Source organism: Idiotropiscis lumnitzeri, unplaced genomic scaffold (genome assembly GCF_059441095.1).
Source record: "Idiotropiscis lumnitzeri isolate Australia: NSW breed Sydney's pygmy pipehorse unplaced genomic scaffold, RoL_Ilum_1.0 HiC_scaffold_53, whole genome shotgun sequence".
Classification (NCBI taxonomy): Eukaryota; Metazoa; Chordata; class Actinopteri; order Syngnathiformes; family Syngnathidae; genus Idiotropiscis; species Idiotropiscis lumnitzeri.
Genome location: NW_028283591.1, coordinates 10,686 through 32,472, shown reverse-complemented (window position 1 = coordinate 32,472; position 21,787 = coordinate 10,686). Strand labels below are relative to the sequence as shown.

Below are 21,787 nucleotides of genomic sequence, written 5' to 3'. Positions count from 1 at the left end.
GAGACTATTTTGTAGGTCTTGGTCTTATACATACAGTGAACCCTCGCTACTTCGCGGTTCACCTTTCGCGGGTTCAGTGCTTCGCGGGTCTAAAAAATATTCGGGGGCATTGTAGTTTCGCCGAGCGACACAACGGGGCGCTGGAGCGGTTAGACGGCCGGCGTGCGCCGAAGAAGAGCGTGGGCGAAGAGGAGAGTGGACGAAGAAGAGCACGTTCCCCCGGACACGATCGGTGGCGACGTTTCGCGCGGTTCGGACCGTACCAGAGCTCCGGCCAGCGTGCGTGGCAGTTAAGCCGTAGAGGAGCACCTTCCCCGGGCACGGGCGGTTCCAAGCGGCCCCTAAGTTTAACCGAATGGAAGCTCCGGAGGAGGAGGGCATGCTCGCGTCACAGTAAGCCGAAGAGGAGCACCTTCCCCGGGCACGGGCGGTGCCAAGCGGCCCCTAAGTTTAACCGAATGGAAGCTCCGGGGGAGGAGGGCGGGCGTGTGTCACAGTTAAGCCAAATTGGAGCACCTCTTCTGCCCGGGCACGAGCGGAGCGCGAGGCTGTCAGTTATGAATGAATAAATGAATAAATAAATAAAGAATGCCACCTTTCATTTCACAGGGCACACCGGACGGCGTACCAGCAGGTAAAAGTCGGAGTAATTAAATAAATACAAAAAGAATGGCTGGGGAATAAAAAAATAATACGTTTTAATAATAATTTGGTTTTTTTGTTATAACATGAATTTCACTCTCTCTCTCCCCGTATATATATATATATATATATATATATATATATATATATATATATATATATATATATATATATATATATATATATATTTATTATATATATTGTATATTTTTTTTAAGCATTTTTGAAGGTGCGCCGCTACTTCGCGGATTTTCAGTTTTCGCGGGTGGTCTCGGTCCCCATTAACCGCGATAACCGAGGGTTCACTGTACTCCATAAAATTTACAAAAAGCGAGGTGAAACACTCAACCAGAGCTGCTTTTTTTAACATTTCTCGAGGGCCATGGCGAGCCATTTCAAAAAAGCTGCACAACTAACGTATAAAATATTGATAAATTTGCTCGGCCTGATGTGTGTGTAAAGTTTTACGAGTTGTCGTTCATATTTAGAACCTCATAATCAGCTTTGTTTTATTGCCGAACAGTGCAATGCCACTCCCACAACTTTTCACGAAAAAGGACGAATTTCGTATTGTGACATCCTCATGGCCGAAACAGTCATCCGAGCATATATGAGGGCGACCTTGTTGAGTTGCACGGAGAAAAACATCCAAGAAAATAACTTGTATTAGCTTTTACCAGTTGGTGGCGCTACTACTACGATGTAAAATAAGTTGGTAGATGTCTTCAGGGCTGAAGTATCCTCAAATGTGTACAACTTCGAGAAGATAGGATCATCTGAGTCATGTTGCCGGAGCTTTTGTTGCCACAGAGTACAATCGGACTTTTCAGCACCTTAATAGCCACGCCTTTTGCCAAAACGTCACAAAATTCGGCAGAGAGTAAGATCATTGTCTTGAGTCTTTTCTGACTAATTTTCAGTCGGATTCGTCAAAAGGGCACCGTGCAGTACGTGAAAATTAAAATAAAAACAAATTTTTGATTCCACTTGGCGGCACTGTGTGTATAACAAAATAATAACATTACGATGTCTTCAGGTCGGGACGTTTTATTTACAGGTGAAGGTTTGGATTTTTAGGAGCATGTGCAGGGGAGTTATTAAGCATTCATTTATTTGTATTAGGTTCATTTTGTCTTCTTATTATTGATATTTGACTGATTCATTAAAAGCAGACAATTATGTTTTAGGTTAATTTTTTACCTGACATCTTTCGGCGAGTCTTTCGCCTTCTTCAGAGTGTCGCATGATGGTGTCTTGAGCTGATGTTCCATGAGGGTGTGACTTACCTGTCAAAAAAATGAAAAAAATCAGAGCAGTAAAAGAACAAGCACAACATGAACATTACAAATCAGCAATCACTGACCACTGCAAAAGGGAAAACTACATCATGGACCGGGAGAAGGGCAGGGTCATCCGCACAGAAGAGAACAAACAACAGCGCTGGATCAGAGAGGCCATTGAGATCTGCAAGCGAGGCATAAAAACCATGAACAGAGACAAGGGAGCCTTCATCCTCTCTACCACCTGGACCAGCATCTTGGCGGAGTGAACGGACAGCGGGGGCGTGACTTGCCTTCATTCTTGTGACAGGTAAGTCACGCCCTCATGGAACATCAGCTGATAAAGACGGGTCACAAGACAGCATCATGTGACACTCTGAAGAAGGCGAAAGACTTTCGTATTGTGACATGCTCAAGGCCTAAACACTCATCCGAGCAAATATAAGGTAGATTTTGTTCACCTGCCCGGAGAAAAACATCAACGAAAATAATTTGTATTTGTTTTAACCAGTTGGTGGCGCTACCACTGCGATCAAAAATAAGTTGGCAGCCGTCTTCAGGGCCTGAATATCCTCAAATGTGAAAAATTTCGAGAAGATGGATCATCTGAATCATTTTGCAGGAACTTTTGTTGCCACGGAGAATAATCAGACTCTGCGGCACCGTAATAGCCACGCCCTTCGAAGGAAAGTCACAAAAATAGGGATAGAGTAAGATCAATGTCTTGAGTCTTTTCTAGCCAATTTTCAATCAGATTCGTTAAAAGGGCACCGTGCAGTAAGTCAAAATGTAAAAAATGATATTGATTGGCGCAAGGTGTATAACTGAATATAAACATATAGATGTCTTCAGGTACAGACTTTTTATGTACATGTGAAGTTTTGGATTTTTAGCAGCATGTGCAGGAGAGTTATTAAGCATTTTGTCCATTGCGGCGAAGGAAATCTTAAGTGAAAACTTTGAAGCCCCGCCCCCGTCATATAGTATTTCGGAAACAAAAAATTTTAGCCCCAGTGTTTGTCCCAGGTCTTCAGATGCTACAGACAGAATTTTAAGGCAATCAGATGAAGCCTTTAGGATCAGGGTGCAAAAGAATGACCCCTGTAAACATGCAAAAAAGGGCAAAAGTCGGACTTTCAAAAATTCATAACTCACTTCCTGTTCATATTAGACGTTAAAATAACAAATTTTTCGCCATGCCCGATGAGACTGCCAAGTTTGGTGAGTTTTTGTGCATGTTTCGGGGGTCAAAAATGCGATCGAACAATCGGAAAAATAATAATAATAATAATTTCTACAAAAACAATAGGGACTTCGCAGCGGTCGCTGCTCAGGCCCTAATAATAATAATAATAAAAGTAATAATATTTTCTACAAAAACAATAGGGACCTCGCCGCGGTCGCTGCTCGGGCCCCAATAATAATTTCTACACAAAGTCCATTGTGGTGACCCGCCCCCTTTTAAGTAAATTCAAAATGGCCGACTTCCTGTAAAACCTAGCTCATTGCTCCAAGAGACTTTTTTGTAGGTCTTGGTCTTATACATACAGTGAACCCTCGCTACTTCGCGGTTCACCTTTCGCGGGTTCAGTGCTTCGCGGGTCTAAAAAATATTCGGGGGCATTGTAGTTTCGCCGAGCGGCACGACGGGGCGCTGGAGCGGTTAGACGGCCGGCGTGCGCCGAAGAAGAGCGTGGGCGAAGAGGAGAGTGGACGAAGAAGAGCACGTTCCCCCGGACACGATCGGTGGCGACGTTTCGCGCGGTTCGGACCGTACCAGAGCTCCGGCCGGCGTGCGTGGCAGTTAAGCCGTAGAGGAGCACCTTCCCCGGGCACGGGCGGTGCCAAGCGGCCCCTAAGTTTAACCGAATGGAAGCTCCGGAGGAGGAGGGCATGCTCGCGTCACAGTAAGCCGAAGAGGAGCACCTTCCCCGGGCACGGGCGGTTCCAAGCGGCCCCTAAGTTTAACCGAATGGAAGCTCCGCAGGAGGAGGGCATGCTCGCGTCACAGTAAGCCGAAGAGGAGCACCTTCCCCGGGCACGGGCGGTGCCAAGCGGCCCCTAAGTTTAACCGAATGGAAGCTCCGGGGGAGGAGGGCGGGCGTGTGTCACAGTTAAGCCAAATTGGAGCACCTCTTCTGCCCGGGCACGAGCGGAGCGCGAGGCTGTCAGTTATGAATGAATAAATGAATAAATAAATAAAGAATGCCACCTTTCATTTCACAGGGCACACCGGACGGCGTACCAGCAGGTAAAAGTCGGAGTAATTAAATAAATACAAAAAGAATGGCTGGGGAATAAAAAAATAATACGTTTTAATAATAATTTGGTTTTTTTGTTATAACATGAATTTCACTCTCTCTCTCCCCGTATATATATATATATATATATATTTATTATATATATTGTATATTTTTTTAAGCATTTTTGAAGGTGCGCCGCTACTTCGCGGATTTTCAGTTTTCGCGGGTGGTCTCGGTCCCCGTTAACCGCGATAACCGAGGGTTCACTGTACTCCATAAAATTTACAAAAAGCGAGGTGAAACACTCAACCAGAGCTGCTTTTTTTAACATTTCTCGAGGGCCATGGCGAGCCATTTCAAAAAAGCTGCACAACTAACGTATAAAATATTGATAAATTTGCTCGGCCTGATGTGTGTGTAAAGTTTTACGAGTTGTCGTTCATATTTAGAACCTCATAATCAGCTTTGTTTTATTGACGAACAGTGCAATGCCACTCCCACAACTTTTCATGAAAAAGGACGAATTTCGTATTGTGACATCCTCATGGCCGAAACAGTCATCCGAGCATATATGAGGGCGACCTTGTTGAGTTGCACGGAGAAAAACATCCAAGAAAATAACTTGTATTAGCTTTTACCAGTTGGTGGCGCTACTACTACGATGTAAAATAAGTTGGTAGATGTCTTCAGGGCTGAAGTATCCTCAAATGTGTACAACTTCGAGAAGATAGGATCATCTGAGTCATGTTGCCGGAGCTTTTGTTGCCACAGAGTACAATCGGACTTTTCAGCACCTTAATAGCCACGCCTTTTGCCAAAACGTCACAAAATTCGGCAGAGAGTAAGATCATTGTCTTGAGTCTTTTCTGACTCATTTTCAGTCGGATTCGTCAAAAGGGCACCGTGCAGTACGTGAAAATTAAAATAAAAACAAATTTTTGATTCCACTTGGCGGCACTGTGTGTATAACAAAATAATAACATTAAGATGTCTTCAGGTCGGGACGTTTTATTTACAGGTGAAGGTTTGGATTTTTAGGAGCATGTGCAGGGGAGTTATTAAGCATTCATTTATTTGTATTAGGTTCATTTTGTCTTCTTATTATTGATATTTGACTGATTCATTAAAAGCAGACAATTATGTTTTAGGTTAATTTTTTACCTGACATGTTTCGGCGAGTCTTTCGCCTTCTTCAGAGTGTCGCATGATGGTGTCTTGAGCTGATGTTCCATGAGGGTGTGACTTACCTGTCAAAAAAATGAAAAAAATCAGAGCAGTAAAAGAACAAGCACAACATGAACATTACAAATCAGCAATCACTGACCACTGCAAAAGGGAAAACCACATCATGGACCTGGAGAAGGGCAGGGTCATCCGCACAGAAGAGAACAAACAACAGCGCTGGATCAGAGAGGCCATTGAGATCTGCAAGCGAGGCATAAAAACCATGAACAGAGACAAGGGAGCCTTCATCCTCTCTACCACCTGGACCAGCATCTTGGCGGAGTGAACGGACAGCGGGGGGCGTGACTTGCCTTCATTCTTGTGACAGGTAAGTCACGCCCTCATGGAACATCAGCTTATAAAGACGGGTCACAAGACAGCATCATGTGACACTCTGAAGAAGGCGAAAGACTTTCGTATTGTGACATGCTCAAGGCCTAAACACTCATCCGAGCAAATATAAGGTAGATTTTGTTCACTTGCCCGGAGAAAAACATCAACAAAAATAATTTGTATTTGTTTTAACCAGTTGGTGGCACTACCACTGCGATCAAAAATAAGTTGGCAGCCGTCTTCAGGGCCTGAATATCCTCAAATGTGAAAGATTTCCAGAAGATGGATCATCTGAATCATTTTGCAGGAACTTTTGTTGCCACGGAGAATAATCAGAATCTGCGGCACCGTAATAGCCACGCCCTTTGAGGGAAAGTCATAAAAATAGGGATAGAGTAAGATCAATGTCTTGAGTCTTTTCTAGCCAATTTTCAATCGGATTCGTTAAAAGGGCACCGTGCAGTACGTCAAAATGTAAAAATTGATATTGATTGGCGCAAGGTGTATAACTGAATATAAACATATAGATGTCTTCAGGTACCGACTCTTTATGTACATGTGAAGTTTTGGATTTTTAGCAGCATGTGCAGGAGAGTTATTAAGCATTTTGTCCATTGCGGCGAAGGAAATCTTAAGTGAAAACTTTGAAGCCCCGCCCCCGTCATATAGTATTTCGGAAACAAAAAATTTTAGCCCCAGTGTTTGTCCCAGGTCTTAAGATGCTCCAGACAGAACTTTAAGGCAATCAGATGAAGCCTTTAGGATCAGGGTGCAAAAGAATGACCCCTGTAAACATGCAAAAAAGGGCAAAAGTCGGACTTTCAAAAATTCATAACTCACTTCCTGTTCATATTAGACGTTAAAAAATATAAAATTTTTCGCCATGCCCGATGAGACTGCCAAGTTTGGTGAGTTTTTGTGCATGTTTCGGGGGTCAAAAATGCGATCGAACAATCGGAAAAATAATAATAATACTAATTTCTAAATAAACAATAGGGACTTCGCAGCGGTCGCTGCTCAGGCCCTAATAATAATAATAATAATAATAATAATAATAAAAGTAATAATATTTTCTACAAAAACAATAGGGACCTCGCCGCGGTCGCTGCTCGGGCCCCAATAATAATTTCTACACAAAGTCCATTGTGGTGACCCGCCCCCTTTTAAGTAAATTCAAAATGGCCGACTTCCTGTAAAACCTAGCTCATTGCTCCAAGAGACTTTTTTGTAGGTCTTGGTCTTATACATACAGTGAACCCTCGCTACTTCGCGGTTCACCTTTCGCGGGTTCAGTGCTTCGCGGGTCTAAAAAATATTCGGGGGCATTGTAGTTTCGCCAAGCGGCACGACGGGGCGCTGGAGCGGTTAGACGGCCGGCGTGCGCCGAAGAAGAACGTGGGCGAAGAGGAGAGTGGACGAAGAAGAGCACGTTCCCCCGGACACGATCGGTGGCGACGTTTCGCGCGGTTCGGACCGTACCAGAGCTCCGGCCGGCGTGTGTGGCAGTTAAGCCGTAGAGGAGCACCTTCCCCGGGCACGGGCGGTGCCAAGCGGCCCCGAAGTTTAACCGAATGGAAGCTCCGGAGGAGGAGGGCATGTTCGCGTCACAGTAAGCCGAAGAGGAGCACCTTCCTCGGGCACGGGCGGTTCCAAGCGGCCCCTAAGTTTAACCGAATGGAAGCTCCGGAGGAGGAGGGCATGCTCGCGTCACAGTAAGCCGAAGAGGAGCACCTTCCCCGGGCACGGGCGGTTCCAAGCGGCCCCTAAGTTTAACCGAATGGAAGCTCCGGAGGAGGAGGGCATGCTCGCGTCACAGTAAGCCGAAGAGGAGCACCTTCCCCGGGCACGGCGGTGCCAAGCGGCCCCTAAGTTTAACCGAATGGAAGCTCCGGGGGAGGAGGGCGGGCGTGTGTCACAGTTAAGCCGAATTGGAGCACCTCTTCTGCCCGGGCACGAGCGGAGCGCGAGGCTGTCAGTTATGAATGAATAAATGAATAAATAAATAAAGAATGCTACCTTTCATTTCACAGGGCACACCGGACGGCGTACCAGCAGGTAAAAGTCGGAGTAATTAAATAAATACAAAAAGAATGGCTGGGGAATAAAAAAATAATACGTTTTAATAATAATTTGTTTTTTTTGTTATAACATGAATTTCACTCTCTCTCTCCCCGTATATATATATATATATATATATATATATATATATATATATATATATATATATATATATATATATATATATATATATATATATATATATATATATATATTTATTATATATATTGTATATTTTTTTTAAGCATTTTTGAAGGTGCGCCGCTACTTCGCGGATTTTCAGTTTTCGCGGGTGGTCTCGGTCCCCATTAACCGCGATAACCGAGGGTTCACTGTACTCCATAAAATTTACAAAAAGCGAGGTGAAACACTCAACCAGAGCTGCTTTTTTTTAACATTTCTCGAGGGCCATGGCGAGCCATTTAAAAAAAGCTGCACAACTAACGTATAAAATATTGATAAATTTGCTCGGCCTGATGTGTGTGTAAAGTTTTACGAGTTGTCGTTCATATTTAGAACCTCATAATCAGCTTTGTTTTATTGCCGAACAGTGCAATGCCACTCCCACAACTTTTCACGAAAAAGGACGAATTTCGTATTGTGACATCCTCATGGCCGAAACAGTCATCCGAGCATATATGAGGGCGACCTTGTTGAGTTGCACGGAGAAAAACATCCAAGAAAATAACTTGTATTAGCTTTTACCAGTTGGTGGCGCTACTACTACGATGTAAAATAAGTTGGTAGATGTCTTCAGGGCTGAAGTATCCTCAAATGTGTACAACTTCGAGAAGATAGGATCATCTGAGTCATGTTGCCGGAGCTTTTGTTGCCACAGAGTACAATCGGACTTTTCAGCACCTTAATAGCCACGCCTTTTGCCAAAACGTCACAAAATTCGGCAGAGAGTAAGATCATTGTCTTGAGTCTTTTCTGACTAATTTTCAGTCGGATTCGTCAAAAGGGCACCGTGCAGTACGTGAAAATTAAAATAAAAACACATTTTTGATTCCACTTGGCGGCACTGTGTGTATAACAAAATAATAACATTAAGATGTCTTCAGGTCGGGACGTTTTATTTACAGGTGAAGGTTTGGATTTTTAGGAGCATGTGCAGGGGAGTTATTAAGCATTCATTTATTTGTATTAGGTTCATTTTGTCTTCTTATTATTGATATTTGACTGATTCATTAAAAGCAGACAATTATGTTTTAGGTTAATTTTTTACCTGACATGTTTCGGCGAGTCTTTCGCCTTCTTCAGAGTGTCGCATGATGGTGTCTTGAGCTGATGTTCCATGAGGGTGTGACTTACCTGTCAAAAAAATGAAAAAATCAGAGCAGTAAAAGAACAAGCACAACATGAACATTACAAATCAGCAATCACTGACCACTGCAAAAGGGAAAACCACATCATGGACCGGGAGAAGGGCAGGGTCATCCGCACAGAAGAGAACAAACAACAGCGCTGGATCAGAGAGGCCATTGAGATCTGCAAGCGAGGCATAAAAACCATGAACAGAGACAAGGGAGCCTTCATCCTCTCTACCACCTGGACCAGCATCTTGGCGGAGTGAACGGACAGCGGGGGGCGTGACTTGCCTTCATTCTTGTGACAGGTAAGTCACGCCCTCATGGAACATCAACTGATAAAGACGGGTCACAAGACACCATCATGTGACACTCTGAAGAAGGCGAAAGACTTTCGTATTGTGACATGCTCAAGGCCTAAACACTCATCCGAGCAAATATAAGGTAGATTTTGTTAACCTGCCCGGAGAAAAACATCAACGAAAATAATTTGTATTTGTTTTAACCAGTTGGTGGCGCTACCACTGCGATCAAAAATAAGTTGGCAGCCGTCTTCAGGGCCTGAATATCCTCAAATGTGAAAGATTTCCAGAAGATGGATCATCTGAATCATTTTGCAGGAACTTTTGTTGCCACGGAGAATAATCAGACTCTGCGGCACCGTAATAGCCACGCCCTTTGAAGGAAAGTCATAAAAATAGGGATAGAGTAAGATCAATGTCTTGAGTCTTTTCTAGCCAATTTTCAATCGGATTCGTTAAAAGGGCACCGTGCAGTACGTCAAAATGTAAAAATTTATATTGATTGGCGCAAGGTGTATAACTGAATATAAACATATAGATGTCTTCAGGTACCGACTCTTTATGTACATGTGAAGTTTTGGATTTTTAGCAGCACGTGCAGGAGAGTTATTAAGCATTTTGTCCATTGCGGCGAAGGAAATCTTAAGTGAAAACTTTGAAGCCCCGCCCCCGTCATATAGTATTTCGGAAACAAAAAATTTTAGCCCCAGTGTTTGTCCCAGGTCTTAAGATGCTCCAGACAGAACTTTAAGGCAATCAGATGAAGCCTTTAGGATCAGGGTGCAAAAGAATGACCCCTGTAAACATGCAAAAAAGGGCAAAAGTCGGACTTTCAAAAATTCATAACTCACTTCCTGTTCATATTAGACGTTAAAATATCAAATTTTTCGCCATGCCCGATGAGACTGCCAAGTTTGGTGAGTTTTTGTGCATGTTTCGGGGGTCAAAAATGCGATCGAACAATCGGAAAAATAATAATAATAATAATTTCTACAAAAACAATAGGGACTTCGCAGCGGTCGCTGCTCAGGCCCTAATAATAATAATAATAATATTATTAATAATAAAAGTAATAATATTTTCTACAAAAACAATAGGGACCTCGCAGCCGTCGCAGCTCGGGCCCTAATAACAATTTCTAGAAAAACAATAGGGACCTCGCAGCGGTCACTGCTCGGGCCCTAATAATAATAATAAAAATAATAATAATTTCCACAAAAACAATGGGGACCTCGTAGCGGTCGCTGCTCGGGCCCTAATAATAATTTCTACAAAAACAATAGGGACCTCGCCGCCGTCGCTGCTCGGGCCCCAATAATAATTTCTACACAAAGTCCATTGTGGTGACCCGCCCCCTTTTAAGGAAATTAAAAATGGCCGACTTCCTGTAAAACCTAGCTCATTGCTCCAAGAGACTTTTTTGTAGGTCTTGGTCTTATACATACAGTGAACCCTCGCTACTTCGCGGTTCACCTTTCGCGGGTTCAGTGCTTCGCGGGTCTAAAAAATATTCGGGGGCATTGTAGTTTCGCCGAGCGGCACGACGGGGCGCTGGAGCGGTTAGACGGCCGGCGTGCGCCGAAGAAGAGCGTGGGCGAAGAGGAGAGTGGACGAAGAAGAGCACGTTCCCCCGGACACGATCGGTGGCGACGTTTCGCGCGGTTTGGACCGTACCAGAGCTCCGGCCGGCGTGCGTGGCAGTTAAGCCGTAGAGGAACACCTTCCCCGGGCACGGGCGGTGCCAAGCGGCCCCTAAGTTTAACCGAATGGAAGCTCCGGAGGAGGAGGGCATGCTCGCGTCACAGTAAGCCGAAGAGGAGCACCTTCCACGGGCACGGGCGGTTCCAAGCGGCCCCTAAGTTTAACCGAATGGAAGCTCCGGAGGAGGAGGGGATGCTCGCGTCACAGTAAGCCGAAGAGGAGCACCTTCCCCGGGCACGGGCGGTTTCAAGCGGCCCCTAAGTTTAACTGAATGGAAGCTCCGGAGGAGGAGGGCATGCTCGCGTCACAGTAAGCCGAAGAGGAGCACCTTCCCCGGGCACGGGCGGTGCCAAGCGGCCCCTAAGTTTAACCGAATGGAAGTTCCGGGGGAGGAGGGCGGGCGTGTGTCACAGTTAAGCCGAATTGGAGCACCTCTTCCGCCCGGGCACGAGCGGAGCGCGAGGCTGTCAGTTATGAATGAATAAATGAATAAATAAATAAAGAATGCCACCTTTCATTTCACAGGGTACACCGGACGGCGTACCAGCAGGTAAAAGTCGGAGTAATTAAATAAATACAAAAAGAATGGCTGGGGAATTAAAAAATAATATGTTTTAATAATAATTTGTTTTTTTTGTTATAACATGAATTTCACTCTCTCTCTCCCCGTATATATATATATATATATATATATATATATATATATATATATATATATATATTTATATATTTATTATATATATTGTATTTTTTTTAAGCATTTTTGAAGGTGTGCCGCTACTTCGCGGATTTTCAGTTTTCGCGGGTGGTCTCGGTCCCCATTAACCGCGATAACCGAGGGTTCACTGTACTCCATAAAATTTACAAAAGGCGAGGTGAAACACTCAACCAGGGTTGCTTTTTTGAACATTTCTCGAGGGCCATGGCGAGCCATTTCAAAAAAGCTGCACAACTAACGTATAAAATATTGATAAATTTGCTCGGCCTGATGTGTGTGTAAAGTTTCACGAGTTGTCGTTCATATTTACAACCTCATAATCAGCGTTGTTTTATTGCCGAACAGTGCAATGCCACTCCCACAACCTTTCACGAAAAAGGACGAATTTCGTATTGTGACATCCTCATGGCCGAAACAGTAATCCGAGCATATATGAGGGCGACCTTGTTGAGTTGCACGGAGAAAAACATCCAAGAAAATAACTTGTATTAGCTTTTACCAGTTGGTGGCGCTACTACTACGATGAAAAATAAGTTGGTAGAAGTCTTCAGAGCTGAAGTATCCTCAAATGTGTACAACTTCGAGAAGATAGGATCATCTGAGTCATGTTGCCGGAGCTTTTGTTGTCACAAAGTACAATCGGACTTTTCAGCACCGTAATAGCCACGCCTTTTGCCAAAACGTCACAAAATTCGGCAGAGAGTAAGATCATTGTCTTGAGTCTTTTCTGACTAATTTTCAGTCGGATTCGTCAGAAGGGCACCGTGCAGTACGTGAAAATTTAAATAAAAACAAATTTTTGATTCCACTTGGCGGCGCTGTGTGTAAAACAAAATAATAACATTAAGATGTCTTCAGGTCGGGACGTTTTATTTACAGGTGAAGGTTTGGATTTTTAGGAGCATGTGCAGGGGAGTTATTAAGCATTCATTTATTTGTATTAGGTTCATTTTGTCTTCTTATTATTGATATTTGACTGATTCATTAAAAGCAGACATTTATGTTTTAGGTTAATTTTTTACCTGACATGTTTCAGCGAGTCTTTCGCCTTCTTCAGAGTGTCGCATGATGGTGTCTTGAGACCAGTCTTTATCAGCTGATGTTCCATGAGGGTGTGACTTACCTGTCAAAAAAATTAAAAAATCAGAGCAGTAAAAGAACAAGCACAACATGAACATTACAAATCAGCAATCACTGACCACTGCAAAAGGGAAAACCACATCATGGACCGGGAGAAGGGCAGGGTCATCCGCACAGAAGAGAACAAACTACAGCGCTGGATCAGAGAGGCCATTGAGATCTGCAAGCGAGGCATAAAAACCATGAACAGAGACAAGGGAGCCTTCATCCTCTCTACCACCTGGAGCAGCGTCTTGGCGGAGTGAATGGACAGCGGGGGGCGTGACTTGCCTTCATTCTTGTGACAGGTAAGGCACGCCTTCATGGAACATCAGCTGATAAAGACAGGTCACAAGACACCATCACAGGGTTCGAAGTTAACTTTAAAAACTGCTTGCCCATAGGGCAAGTGCCACTAAAATTTGCCTTGCCCGAGTGGCCAAATTACTTGCCCAACTTGGGCAAGTGACAATTTTTTTTCTCTTGCCCTGAGTGACTTTTTGTATGACAAAGTGTCTAATTACAAATTGCATGAATTTTTTGTTCGGACAGTTCCCGCCTAGAAAGAATTAAAAATACGTTACAATCATAAGGGTTGCTTATAGAAAAATGTATCATGTATTAACACATTAATTAGGTGTCTGCTGACCCAGGATTATGTTATTGTTATGTTATGTTATATATGAAAGAGAATGTGGAATGACACTGAACGATGGAAGGTGGAAGGATGTGGAAAGATTGTGAATGACATTGAATGATTTGGAATGACACTGAAAGATTTTGAATAATACTGAATGACACTGAATGAAGTAAAACTTTCTGGGAACGGGCCAATTCAAGATAGCTGCCGCACTGTGGGGGAGGCTTTGGTACCAAATTTGGAAAGAGACCCAAACGGTTGGGTCCATTTTATATCAGTGTGGGGGTGAAACGTTGGTCTCGGCGGAGCTGTCTGAATATTGGAGAAGTTAGAAGACAAAGTAAAACAGAACAATTAAAATCACTCTTCAAATACATATTGTTTGGTGGGCAGAGCATGATTTACAGCTCACCATTTTATTGCATGCACCAAGCATGTTATACATTTTTCTGTCCATGGGATGGCGTAGTCAAGAAAAATGAAGCATCTCGAAGCCCATTCGTGTGTGAAGTATTTCCCTGCAGGGCTTGGCTGCTTTATGGGGCTTCATTTTGCCATCACTAGTTTTAGATAGTTTTAATTTTTGAAAGAGCATTTTTGTTTTAGTATTAAGGTAGGCCAGAAATGGAATGAAATGCAGAGATAGAAATGACACAGGAAAAATTTGGCTAGAAGGGCTATAATTTTCATTAAAGCAGAGAAGAAAATAGAAACTACAAAAAACATTGATGTGTACTTGTCCACTTTAAGGTAGAACTGGTTGAAGTGAAATGAGTCACAAGATTGGAAAAATAGGAAATAAAATAGAATTAACATGTTCATTTTTGTGATAAGAAATTTGTGATTAGGTGAAAAGGGGAAAAAAAAGAGAATTACAGGCTTTTCAAATAAAACAACCTAATTTAAATTGGCCAACTTGTAAAATGGAAAAGAAAATTCTAAATTATGCACAGAAAGCATGAACGTGTTGGGCAGAAGGAAGGAAAAAGAAAAGAAAGAAAGGAGGAAGCAGTAAGTCTTGTTACAAAACATTAACTTTTCAGGACGAGATGTGGTAGCAATGGAGGATCACGTGACGTAAAAAGTCAAACATAAAAGTGTGTGTAGAAGGAGTTCTACATCAACATGCGTTTTACTCATTAGGCCGTGATACACTGGCAAAATTGGACTTCAATAGAATTAATAAGCACGGGCGAATTCAAACAAACGTCAAAACTTTAAAGGGGCGCATTGTCAGTGATAAGAAAGAGAAAAGATATTGCCAGACCACTTTTCTGTAAAAACTTTCCTTGGGACGCCTCGGTGACCCCCATTAAATCCCTGACCCTTCATAGATAAAGTTGAGGCCCAGTGCCTCTCAGGGCTGTAATTTATGTGGCAGAGAAAGGTCCAACAAGCCTTGGTAATCTTTAAAACAGTATCGTCATGGCCATGGAATGGGTTGTGTATGTTGGAACTTGTGAAGATACACTACAAGATTGTATCGACAAAGCATCTTAACGCACTACCAAATTATTATAAGCCATTTGAGCAAAACAGTGACTGCAAAAAATGACTTCATTAGCCTGGGTTACTGCAGGAACCAGGGCAAAATGAATTCATTTGCATATTTAGTCACAACAATTTGGATTTCGTGGCAGAGAACCACTTAGAGTGTGATTAAGAGCTTTCACTGCTGCTTTAAGGAATCAAAAAATTACATTCTTTTCCCACCACATTCACATTGCACGCCGGCCTAATTGTCACAGGGACACATTATACTGATAAGTTGCGGTGCATTTCAGCCCAGCGTCATTTTTTCCCCGCATCATCTAGGAGGCGCCACACGACTGTGGAGCCGTCCAAATTATCACCAAACCGCGACTTGACCTTCCTCCCGACTGGAGGAACTCAGACTTGTAACACAGACCAGGTGCGCATTCCAGACTGATAAGAAGTAAAAGTGTTTGAGAACCAAGGTCGCAGCCTGAAATCAAACTGACTTTTATGCGATGGGAGTACTAACATTGTGATACCAACGGATAAGAGATTGTTAGGATAAGCAGGAAGAGCGTAGGCGGGTGTGAGCTAATTAAAATTTGGGGTTTCCCATCTTGTATGAGTTGTATGGTTACAATGTGGACTGACAGTCAAGATAAATGTTCATGCGTTCTGTCGACATTGGGCTTTAAAAACCACAACAGGAAAAGAAAAGTTGTGCATAAAGCACGTCTAAAATAGTTATTTGTGAACGCAAAATTCACTTAACAGAAAATGACACAATTACAATTGGAAACTGCCTCGCCTTTATATCGACACAGCGCAGCTAAAAGGGAAAATGAACACACCCCCACACGCACACACACGCAGAAAATCAACTTGACAATTTGATCCCACGCCAGGGAAAAAGGTACCAGTAATTGAACGCACACATTGGGAGAACAAAGGTGCAAACATTGCTGAGGACAGGATCAGCAAATTGGCAGATGGCAAATCCTGGCTGCCTAATTCATTGATTGGAAAAGTAATAAGAGTGACACAAGAGCATAACTATGTGTCAAGAGAGGGGTAGTATGATATGAAATTGTTCCCACATACAGACTTTTCAACAAAAAACTTTTTTTTAGACAGTGTTATTTGTTTGAGATGCAATATTGTTTGGTTGTAATTCATATGTTTTCAAAATGGATTAAGTTGTTTCCGACAACATATGTTGATGCTAAAACAGTTGGAAAAAGTGTTGTGTAATCAAATTGTCAGGTTCAATCACCTAAGCATTCACTGAACATAGGCTAAATGAATGGAAGGAAGACAAGAGTTGATCTTTTACTCGCGAGGAGAACGAACGGAGGTGTGCTCAGTTACATCTCCAAATTCGTTCTGGAGCACACTCCGCCGAGCCCTCTATTTTATTAGGGAAGTCCCTAACAATACAATGTATTTGCACTAAGGGATGAAGGGGGGAGCACCAGCAGGAACATGTAAACATCTCAGACACAAGAGGAAAGACAGACATCAATGGCAGTCATCCACTGATTGAAAAGGCAGATATGCCCTTTTAGTGCTCTGGTACTAAAGTCTCAGTCCTTTTGTTTCAGAGGTGTGTCTCAGCACACCTCCTTTGATGTTGCAGACGTTGATCCAGTCTTCAGGCATCCGCTTCTCTGTGAAGTCTTCTCATCCATATGGTCAAACATGGGTCACGCTGTGGAACAATTCTTTTGCAATACTAATAGAGTAAAATATGGGATAAAATACATCTTCAACCTAACACAAATTATCCTGACATTTGGAATTTCAAGAAGTGATTTGAAGTGAAAATTATGCATTTTGTGAATGATGTTGTAACAAGTGGGACAGTTGTTGCAAAATTGACTCAAAGCGTCATTGTGCATACAGTCTGCAGGACTTGTGGAACGCACTAATGGGACTGTTAAGGGCAGACTTATCAAGACAATGAGGGAAAAAAAGGAGACAATGACCAGACTGTGTTTCAATCACAACAATGAGGATAGTGCCAGCCGAAGTTAGGACACTATCCCCTATCGACTCTCAGGTTCATCAGAACCACCAGCGACTGGCACATCAGTCCCAGTCCACATGGGAAACATGTTTTGACCAAAAAGAAAAAAAAAAAAAAGACGCAATTACTGGTCAGTGTGTTCTGATCCACAGAGAAATCACGTCCGTGTGGGAGACCAACTCTTCTTCAAGGTGCTGAAACGACTTCGTTGGGACAAGTGAATGCTGAGATGGCCCTCGCCAGATGATTGCAGTGACCCCGACGGCAGCAAAGGTCGCGGGGCGTGGCAGCTGGATCCACCAGTTGCAGTACAAGCTTCTCCGGTTTCCAGCTAAAGGCCGAGCAACGCGAATCCCTCGAACAGGAGCCCACCTGAGTCACAATATCGGACCACACGCACATCGGAACCGCACAACCAGCCACAGATACGAATGTTGAAGCCACAGAACAAAAAGATTAGATATTGTTTGGAAATTAATGACGTACATAAAGAATTTTAGCCTTGATTGGAGAACATTACTGCATTTACATTTTTAATAAAATGAAACAATTATTGATGTTATGACCACTACGAAGAATTTGAAAGACAATATATCGGGATAATTATGGTTTTCATTTTTGTTATGTGTAGTCTGTTCATGTTGCATTATTCTTATGACAAAGATGATTATTAACTGCATGTTTGTTGCCCAAATGTACCATTACAACCTGATTGATGTTGAGAATGACGAATTCGAACTGGACAATGACAAACTCGAACTGGACACTGAAACCTAAATAACACATGGACCCTTTTGCCCCTGCCCCCACACATGCACACACATACACCACACACGAAGATCCGGGAGGTAAAGACGGCTGTCCCCTCCTACAACGAGGCAAGGGCCTCCATCAAGTCGCCGCAGAGACAAGCTCTGCGTGGAGACAAACTCTGCGTGGAGACAGTTTTGTTATTTTTCACTAGGTATATTGAAGTTTTTTTATGTTTTATTCCCAAGTGACCAACATACCATGAGAATCTCGTTCCACGCCGGAAGGGAGGAGGGGAATTTTGTCCCTACTGAGGGTTTTCGCCCCTCCACGGATGACCACACTGTTGTATGATTTCATTATGATGATCTGTCTTAAAGCCGTAAGGACATGATTTAAACCCACAAACGGGTGAATGTGAGATGGGATGAGGATATGTAAATAGTTTGTGTATTTCTAATCATGTTTTTATACACTATTTGTATCAGTTATAATTGCGCACACACACAGACACTCACATTATTGCTTTAGCACACACGCGCACAACTGGAACACACGCACACACTTTAGTTTCGAATTCCTGACTGACTACTGTGGTTGATTGCTTCCTGCCTGCCTGCTAGAATTTCAGACAGACCTCCATTGTCTGCTTAGGTTGCTGATAAAAGACCGAACGGGTGGTAGAGAGTGAGAGAGAGTGCGCGAGATTGAACTGGCAAGACGCCTGCTTCACCTCCTGACTTCCTCTCCCATTCGCGAATGGTCAAAAACAAAACTCTAACTGGTTTGGTCTGGATTTATGCCACCTTCAGTCTAAAAATGGCGTCAGGACGTTTTAAACCTGACAGTTGCCTTGAGATCTCCGAGCTCGAACTGCCCTATTCCCACCTTGATCACAAGCTCCCATGAACCACTTGGACAGGGTTGCCTGTGTCCTTCTCGTTGATGTCCTTTGTGGCTCCATTCCTTTTCAGTGCTCCTAAAACAAAAAAGACAAGAAGCCAACTTAGTAAAGCTATTTAATGATTGTGAAACCTTATGGGACATGCTGAAATGTCTTCACACCACAATCCCTTAAAAAAAAAATATATTACCGTATAGAACATCAGAAAAAGGCAGGTCTCGGCGCTTGTTCTTGCTACGATGTCCAAAGAGATTGTACTTCAGAGACAGAGGATTTGTCATGATGAACGCCATCATTGTTCTGACACTATCGTCCAATCCACCAATACCTGCAACCATTATAACATGGGTGTCACTCGATCCAGATAATCATCACACACTTAAAAATATTTTGGCAGTTAAACTGGTTATGATAAACGTCACAGGAAAGGAATTGTCGATTAAGTGAACAGCTTCGGTAACGCCATATACACTCAAAGGGCAAGAGCCCAACATTCTACCAAAATGATTATGATTAGGGAGGTAACGATTCACTCAAGCCCCGATTCGATTTTTGATTTTCAGTTCCCGATTTCGATTCGATATTTTAATTGTTTTAAGTTGCTGCCACGTTTGTCTCTGTGCGCTCGTGTGATGCTGCAGCGATCCACAAACAAAATATGTCTATACGTCTTGTGCATTTTGAATGGAACCAAAAAACAATACACGATGCCAAATTGTACTATTATTATGAAACTGCCTATGAGTAGTAAAAGAAATACTTGTAAAAATATTTCACATTTTTAGAGCCCCAATACATTCTTTTAAATATAGAAGGGACTGAAATCATGTGAAAATTGAGTCTTTTTCTCAGTTTCCGACTTGGGGTGAACACATTCGGCTTATCATAGTTGCAGTTGACCATCTTGAACTCTGAAGTCTTTCAACTCGGCCTTCCGAATCAGGGTTTTAGAGGTGGGGCTATTTAGTGATACAGTAGGATGGTTTGATCTCTGTAGCTCCAGAATCAGGAATGTACTGGGACTGGGGTTCCTACTTGGGTTTAGGGTACCTAATTTTATATTTCAAGAAATTAAATAATTATTTATAATTTTGAAGATAATACATTAAAATTTCATCATTTTCATACCTGCATTAGATCCTGCAGTAGACTCACAGACTCAACATGTTGGACGTACTCAAGGACCTTCTGCAGCGCCTCTCTTGGTTAGGAAGCTTTTTCTCTGTGACAATCCATGGGGAGGTGTAGATGGTACTTCGTCATCACAGGCTTCAGACTCGTCACTTGAGAAAACATCCCTGCAATGGATGCATAGACACTTGGGCATGAATGTCATTTAACAACAAAAGCTAGAACAAAGAGCTTTGCATTTAAAAGAATACATCTGTGATGGGGAAGCCAGGTTAAAGTGTTAATTTTATAATTATGTAATTAGCTGCAGGTTAGTCTAGTGAAGGTGTAATCACTTCTATTTTGGAGCATAGCTTTTGCTCTGTCCAATCATTGCCTCACCTGCTGAAACCCACATTCGGGTATTTTACAAACCAAAAACTTAAATACCTGTACAGCTCTCATTTTTAACTTATTTTCTCTAACCTTTACCCACAAAATTTGAATATTCAAAATAAAAGTACACAAAGAAGTCACAATTTTTCCACATTAGTTACTTACGTAGTTCCTCTCAAATGCAGCTCAACACTGCATTGAATTAGAGCTTGATAAGCCTACACACAAAACATACAAAGCACATTGTGGCATGATTCTGAATGAGCCAATCTAGCATTTCAACATCTGTTCAACTGTTGGAATTTTAACTATTATCTGACTCTATTAACCAACATTCATCCAACAATTATGCGCGCTCGTTTTGGACACTGCATTGAATTAGAGCTTGATAAACCCACACACAAAACATACAAAGCACATTGTGGCATGATTCTGAATGAGCCAATCTAGCATTTCAATATCTGTTCAACTTTCATCTTGAATTTCTATTATTTAAATAACAGGCAACATTCAACAGTTAATATGTTTTGCTTTACTTACCCAAATCAAACACATCACAAAAAAGCCTTAAATGAGCTAGTGGAGTAGATTGTATTAATTTGAGTGAAAGCTTAAGTCTTTTGGAGAATTTTGGAGAGAGATCGAGGGACACTGTGTTTAGCGTCGTAGGCCCAATGCTAACAATATGTAGCTCGTTGTAAAGGTCCTCATAAAAATAAATAAAACACACAACGCTTATCAGTATTATTAAAAGGGTGATTATAATGTACTTAAGTTTTCCCCAAAATAATTCGAGTACGTACGTTGTTGATATACCCTCTGTGTTCTCGTCACTTATCATTTTAGCATACTGTGTTTTAGCTAACGCACCAAGCAGTTTTCCAACACAGGCAACCTTGAAAAATTACAAAACACATTGTAAAGTAAGTCTAAAAAATGAGAGCCAGACATTTACCCAAGATTAATTAATTAATTCAATTATCGTTCGGGACTCACCGTGCTTTCAGCTCTTCTGCCGCACCTCAAAGACCGCGTAGCTTGCATTCGCTCCTTTTCTCACAGTTTGAATATGCTGCCTTCAAAAGAATCTGTAATTTTGACAACTCCAACTTGAATCTACAAAAATCAAGCAATAAGGTAGAAATAACTTCAAATATACTTTGAATAAAGATCTTTCACAGCATACAGAATTAATAAAATAACATTAATTAATAATGTTGATTTTGTTTATTTAAAAAAAAGTAACTGTGTTGACTGTTGGATGTGGCTGACAATGCTGGACCTGCCTTGTCAAATAGTTCATAGATGACAATCTTAGCTGTCTGGTATATTATAAAATGTTATCTTGTCCCTTAAGGGTTATTAAGTCACAGTTGGGGGTACATGTAAATTCACAAAATATAACGTCCAGCCTTGTTAAATTTAGCATAGATAAATACATGAATTTAATTTTAATTTTAATAAATCAATCAATCCTCTGTACTGCTTCTTGTCCTCACAAGGGTCCCCGGGAGTGCTGGAGCCTATCCCAGCTGTCTTCGGGCAGTCGACAGGG

General features: G+C 42.2%; 1 long non-coding RNA gene across 1 annotated transcript; it reads right to left on the bottom strand.

Moving 5' to 3' along the window:
• Nucleotides 1-18,962: 18,962 nt before the first annotated feature.
• Nucleotides 18,963-20,421, bottom strand: LOC148315699 (uncharacterized). The gene is made up of 3 exons (XR_015840673.1): nt 20,398-20,421; nt 19,855-20,024; nt 18,963-19,054 (listed from the first exon to the last, which is right to left on the bottom strand). It is a non-coding gene; the product is annotated as an uncharacterized LOC148315699 (long non-coding RNA).
• Between the last annotated feature and the right edge of the window lie 1,366 nt (nt 20,422-21,787).